Source organism: Mustela putorius, unplaced genomic scaffold (assembly GCF_011764305.1).
Source record: "Mustela putorius furo isolate JIRA1106 unplaced genomic scaffold, ASM1176430v1.1 tig00000854_pilon_pilon_pilon, whole genome shotgun sequence".
NCBI lineage: Eukaryota > Metazoa > Chordata > Mammalia > Carnivora > Mustelidae > Mustela > Mustela putorius.
In genome coordinates this window covers 4,464,536-4,471,625 of record NW_025421496.1, presented here as the reverse complement: position 1 = coordinate 4,471,625, position 7,090 = coordinate 4,464,536, and the positions used below count along the sequence as shown (strand labels likewise).

Genomic DNA, 7,090 nt, shown 5'->3' with positions numbered 1-7,090 from the left:
TTATTCCATCCAAAAGAGGGTCAGATTACTATACTTAAATTATAAATATAATAGCTGATGTATAAAAATCAATAGAATGGTTGAAGAATAAAGTGGAGATGTCTTCTAGAAATTAGAACAAAAAGACAATTTGAGATGGAAAATTGGATAGAAAGAAGAAAATGAGAGGATCAGACAGGAGACTTAGACATTCTAGAAAGATAGAAATTAAAAAGGAAAAGTTATTGAAGACTTAATGAGAAATATTTCCAGAAATAAAGAATGAAAATTTATGGTGGAAGAGGCTGTAGAGTGTGAAGTGTAATGGATAAAAAATATGTTCCAGGGATGCCTGGGTGGCTAAGTGGGTTAAAGCCTCTGCCTTCAGCTCAGGTGATGATCCCAGGGTCCTGGGATCGAGTCCCACATCGGGCTTCCTGCTTACCAGGGAGCCTGCTTCCCCCTCTCTCTGCCTGCCTCTCTGCCTACTTGTGATCTCTGTCTGTCAAATAAAAAAAATCTTAAAAAAAAATATGTTCCATACCAACGAAGAACATCACAAAGTTTTAGATCACAAGGGATAGAGCTACACTTCTGAAAGCTTTCAGAGAGAGGAGAACAGATCTATACATAGAATTGGGAATTAGAAAACAGCAACAAAAAAGTCTTTAAAATTCTTAAAATCCTTATTAACTTTATTGCATGTTTTAAAGGTTTTATTTATTTATTTGAGAGAGAGAGAATGCATGTACAAGCTGTAAAGAGAGGGAGAGCGAGGGAGAATTTGAGCACAAAGTCCAACATGGGGCTCATTCCCACAACCATGAGATCATGACCTGAGCTGAAACCAAGAGCCGGACACTTAACTCACTGAGCCACCAAAGCACCCCAGGATGCCTTGTATATCTTTTTGTAACATGACTGCTGTGGCCAGGTCTTCCAGTATTATGTTGAACAAAAACATAATATATATATATAGTATATAGTATATAACATAAATATAATGAACATAATATATATAACAGATACACAATTCTTTTTTCAAACCACCAAAACAACATAAATATGGAAAGAAACTATTTATAATTAGCCAAACACACTCCTCTTGAATCTAGCTTGGATCTCTACTAAAACTTTCAAAAGCATTCTCATCTTTCAAAACACTGTTAAGATTAAGTAAATGTAAGATGAAAATAAATAGTACCTAATCAGCTTTGAGATCACCATATTTACCTCCACTGTCTTTTACCAATGCATAAACGCACCGTTTGGCTGAGTCATATTCTGTGTACACCTGTGTAATCTGGCCAAGCGGTTCCCAAGAAGGTGCACTGCTCAGTACGGGACTGGCGCAGGGTGAAAGGGTCAGGAGAGAAGGCTGGCAAAAATGGTCTGATTCCATGAGATTTCCACTTCCTCATCTGCAAAATAAACTCAGTAAATCCTCCCTTAAGGTAGTAAAAGAAATGATATATTTAAATCATCTGCCAAAGTGCCCGACTTACACTTAGCACGTAGTAGATATTTTTCCTTCCTCCATGACACTCACATTTTTAAAAGCACCTACAACAGTGCTTTGTATATGATAGATGTATACCACTATCTGTGGTATAAAAATGTCATACTTTCAAAGTAAGTTATTAACCCGATGGCTAGCTTTCTTTTCTTCAGGCTAAGAAATCTTAGATTATTATGAAGGTTTTTGTAAAGGATTAATTTTGAATATATTTTTCTCTGGACTTCCTCCAAGTTCTCTACTGTGGCAGATAATCCTGGTTGCCTAGTCCACAGCCATGCGCTCATAGTGCCTCTTAGTGGAAAGAGACTCCTTCCTTTCCACTACATACTGAAGAAATCAGATATTCCGTTTCCTAGCATCCCTCGCTGCCGGAATGAGTAAGCAAGTTAACTGGGCCAATGGGACCTGAGAGGAATGCCCTGAGAAAACTGAAAAGATTTTCTTCTTTAATAAAATAGAAACTTTCTCCTTCCTGCTTTTGTTACTGGCAGCATGATATTTGGAACTATAGCAGCCATATTGTGACCATGAGGCGAGGCCAAAAGAATCACAAAGAAGTTAAACCTAGAGCTATGTATAAATTCTAGTTATAAGGGAAAAATAGACCTCTACTGTCTAAGCTATTTTTACTCTATTTTACTCTATTACTCTATTTCTTTTTTTTTTTAAGATTTTATTTATTTATTTGACAGACAGAGATCACAAGTAGGCTGAGAGGCAGGCAGAGAGAGAGAGAGGAGGAAGCAGGCTCCCTGCTGAGCAGAGAGCCTAATGTAGGGCTCATCCCAGGACCCTGGGATCATGACCTGAGCCGAAGGCAGAGGCTTTAACCCACTGAGCCACCCAGGTGCCCCAGATGTTCTATTTCTTGAAGCCATTTAGTATCTTTTAAATACATCCATGTTAAGTTTAAATTGCGTAGCCTTGTAATGAACCCAGAGTTTTAATAACCAATGCTGGTAAATAGGCACATTAATAGCTGCTTTTCTGTTTTGTTTTTATTTACTGTATAATCAAGAAATTTTCTTTTTTTTTTTAAGATTTTATTTATTTGACAGAGAGATAGAGATCACAAGTAGGCAGAAGGCAGGATGTTAGGGAGCCTAGGCAGGGTTGGGGGAGCAGGCTCCCTGCTGAGCAGAGAGCCTAATGTAGGGCTCAAACCCAGGACTCTGAGATCATGACCTGAGCTGAAGGCAAAGGCTTAATCCACTGAGCCACCCAGGCGCCCTGGAAATTTTCTCTTTAGCTAGGCTAAATCAGCATATTACCTACTCTCTGCATTGAGTGGTGGTGGTTGCCTTCAAACGTGAGACAGCTTTACTTGTCTGGATCTAAACTAAAACTTATTACTGTTAAAAAATAAAAAGACATAAAATTCGGAAAGGTACAAAAAAAGAAGTAAAAATCACTCCTAATTCTACTCTTTAGAGAAAACCATAATTGCCATTTTGCTGTGTTTTTTTTTTTCAAATGCATCCACTTTAGCTATTTTAGTTTGTTGCTATGTCTTTATTTTATAATGGAATCAGATTATTCGAGAGAGCAAATTGGTTGTGCTAGGTAGCCATCAGAATCCTGAAGTCCTTCTACTGACACAGCCAGAGGAGCCACAGCTTCTTAGCATACCTGGAAACCCAAACCTGCAACCAGACATGGAATGAGCCCAGCCTTTGGAGAGGTAATCTGGCTTTTTTTCTTTCCCTACTCCAACTAAATCTGTTCTCCACATCCAGATGTTCAATGGGGTGAACGTTCCCATTGATTTAATGTATTAACAGTTTAGAGTTGGCTGGGAAAGGAAAGCTACTTTGTAATATACACAGAGCCAGATTGGTAAACCACAGTGTGGAAGTCAGAATTGCAGCATTGGGGGAAATGGTCTCAGACTATAGGAAAGAGCAGGGAGAGTAAGGATGCCTGGAAGGCAACCTCAAGAGATGTTAAAGGGGTCATGGCCTGGGACAAATGGCTTTTAACCACTTGGCCCAAATCTATAGGCTCCTTCTCGATCATCTCAAGTGGTTATATTTCCAAATGGTATGCTGATGGCTGTGATATTTTCAAAACTCTTTTAGTTAAACTTTGTTTGAAAACATATACATCGATTACTGGGGCAGTTGGTAGTGACAACTGGGACAGGGAGGGGAGAGTGAGGTAAGGCTGGATGAACCCACCCTTCACCACCCGCACCTGCCTTCAGATAGTCCAGGAAGGATCTGCTGTGGACCAAGGGGAATGAAGGAGCCTGCAGGGCTGTCCTCTTCCCTATCCACCTGCATGGCCATCTGTCTCATGTTAGTCTCTAAATGCTTTGAGCCTAAGTACTCCTGAAGTAACTCAAGCCTTGGCTTCCCAGGAGTAACAGACATCTCTTAGACTGGAACCTCCAGAATAATGGTGTATTCATTTTCCAGGGCTGTGGTAATGAAGTACCAAAAACTGATGGCTTAAGGAATGGCATGATAAATTTAAAGTGCTGAAAGGGAAAAATCTGCAGCCCAGAATACTCTATCCAGCAAGGCTATCATTCAGAACAGAGGGAGAGGTATAGAGTTTCTCAGACAAACAAAAGCTAAAGGAGTTTAGTTTTGTTTACCACTAAACCAGCACTACATGAAATGTTAAAGGGGACTCTTTGAGTGAAAAGGAAAGATGATAAGTAAAAGTATGAAAAGCGGGAAATACAAAAGCAGTAAAAATAAGTAGATCTGTATAAATCAGTCATATGATTCACCAAAAAAAAAAAGCATGTAAAATATCACACCATATACCTAAACTTATGGGGAAGTGGCATGAAGAATGAGTTCGAAATTACAGGATCATTGACTTAATATTGACTGCTACATACAGAAAATGTTATTTACAAACCTAATGGTCACCACAAACAAAGTAATATATATATATATATATAAAGAAATATATATGTAAAGAAATATATTTAAAATATATATATATAGGTAAAGAAAAAAGAGAAAGAAATCCTAATATATAGGGGTGCCTGGGTGGTTCAGTTGGTTGGGTGACTGCCTTCAGCTCAGGTAATGATCCTGGAGTCCCAATGTGATCAGGTAATGATACAGGGCACCCAGTGTGAATCTCACTGTTCAGTGGGGAACCTGATTCTCCCTCTGACACTCCCTCCTCTGATGCTCTCTCTCTCTCTCTCAAAATCTTAAAAAAAAAAAAAATCCAAATATATCATTAAAGAAAGGCAGCAAACTCTAAAAGATAGCAAGAGAACATCAGAGAAACATTATAAAAACAATCACAAAACAAGTAACAAAATGGCAATAAATACATATGTACCAATAATTACTTTGAATGTAAATGGACTAAAACTCCAATCAAGAGACACAGGGTGACAGAATGGATTAAAAAAAAAAAGACCCAGTTATATGCTGCCTACAGCACACTCATTTCAGATCTAAAGATGCCTACAGATTGAAAGTGAGGTGATAGAAAAATATTTATCATGCAACTGGATGTCAAAAGAAAGCCAGGGTAGCCATACTTACAACACACAAAATAGACTATAACAAGAGACAAAGAAGGACAACATATAATAATAAGGGGGATAATTCAACCAGAATATGTAACAATTGTAAATAATTGTGCACCCAACAGGAGAGCACCCAAATATATAAGACAGTTAATAACAAACATAAAGATAAGGTGAGTGCTGTGAAATGTGTATGCCTGATGATTCACAGACCTGTACCCCTGGGGCAAATAACACATTACATGTTAATAAAAATAATTAGTAAAAAAAAATAACAAACATAAAGTAACTAACTGATAGTAATACAATAACAGTAGGGGACTTTAACACTCCCCCATCCCTTATATCAATAGATCATCCAAACAGAAAATCAACAAAGAAATGGTGGCTTTCAATGACACACTGGACTGGATGGGTTTGATAGATATATTTAGAATATTCTATCCTAAAGCAGCACAATACTCAGAACATTCTCCAGAACAGATCATGTATTAGACCACAAAACAATTCTCAAGAAATTCAAAAGGACTGAAGTCATACCATGCATCTTCTCTGACCACAATGCTATGAAACTAGAAAACAACCACAAGAAAATATCTGGAAAGAGCATAAATACACAGAGGTTAAATAACAAGCTACTAAACAATGAATGGGTCAAATAAGAAATCAAAGAAAAAGTAAAATATTGCACAGAGACAAACAAAAATGATAGCACAACAGTCCAAAATATTTAGGATGCAGCAAAAGCATCTAAGTTCTAAGAGGGAAGTTTACAGCAATACAGGCCTACCTTAGGAAGAAACAAAATCTCAAATAACCTACCTAACCTTAAACCTAAAGGAGCTAGAAAAAGAAGAACAAAACTCACCATGTGAAGGAAAGAAATAATAACGATTAGAGCAGAAATAAATGATATAGAAACTGAAAAACAAACAATAGAATAGATGAATGAAACCGGGAGCTGTTTCTCTGAAAACAAAATAAATAAAATTGATAAACCTTTAGCCAGATTCATCCAAAGAGAAGAAGAGAGAGAGAGAGAGAGAGAGAGAGAGAAAAGACTCAAGCAAAATCACAAATAAAAGAGAAGTAATAGCCAGCACCACAGAAATATTAACAATTGAATAGAATATTATAAAAAATTATATTTCAGAAAATTGGACAACCTAGAGGAAGTGGATAAATTCCTAGAAACATATAACCTATCAAAACTGAAGCAGGAGGAAATAGAAAATTTGAATGGACCAATTGCCAGCAAGGATAATGAATTCCAAATAAAAATACTTCCAACAGGAAGGCGGAGGAGTAGCAGACTGAAATGACATCAGGTCCCAGAAGTTCAGCTAGATAGTTATCAAACCATTCTGAACACCTACAAACTCAACAGGAGTTAGAGAAGAGCAGTAATTCTAGGAAGGGAAAATCAAACACTTTCCTAAAGGTACGACACGCGGAGAAGTGAATCTGAAACAACGGGAAGATAGACCGCCACTCCTGGCAAGCAGTGGAGCAGGGAAGCACAAAATCAGAACTTTTAGAAGTCTGCTCCACTGAGGGCCATCACTCCACAGGCAAAGGGGGGGGGACCCCTTGTGGGGACAGTGTGGTCTCAGGCCCTGCAAGGTCACAGAAAGATTGGGGGTGTCTGAGTGTGGCAGAGCTCCCAGGTATTGGAGTGGGGAAGCTGGCTATAGAGATGGAGCCAAAGGGTGAGCTCTCAACTTGAGGTTACATTAAACCATGATCCAAGGCACAGTCAAGCCATTGCTCTTTGAGCAGGGACTCAAGTGGCAAATCCAGAGAGACCCCTCCTTCCTCCTCCAGGAGAAGCGGTGCAGGAATGCACGGCAGGAATCTGCTCCATTTGGAGACTCCAAACGGGGCCATGTGCCAGATAGAAACACCTGGTCACAGGCCAGGTGAGCACAGAGCACGGCCGGAGATCAGGGAGACAGGAGTGATTGAATGCTTTTCTATGAGGGCACACTGAGGAGTGGGGCCCTGAGCTCTCAGCAACTGTGGGCTGGAGACTGGGAGGCTGCTATTTTCATTCCCATCCTCCAAAGCAGTACAAAAAGCAATCGGGAACA

General features: G+C 38.9%; 1 long non-coding RNA gene across 1 annotated transcript in view; it reads right to left on the bottom strand.

The window, feature by feature from the left end:
- Positions 1 to 808: 808 nt before the first annotated feature.
- LOC101674398 overlaps positions 809 to 7,090 on the bottom strand; it is a 77,404-nt gene continuing 71,122 nt past the window's right edge. Inside the window, exon 3 of the long non-coding RNA XR_200816.3 lies at positions 809 to 1,400. This is a non-coding gene — a long non-coding RNA (uncharacterized LOC101674398). The remainder of the gene's footprint in view (positions 1,401 to 7,090) is intronic.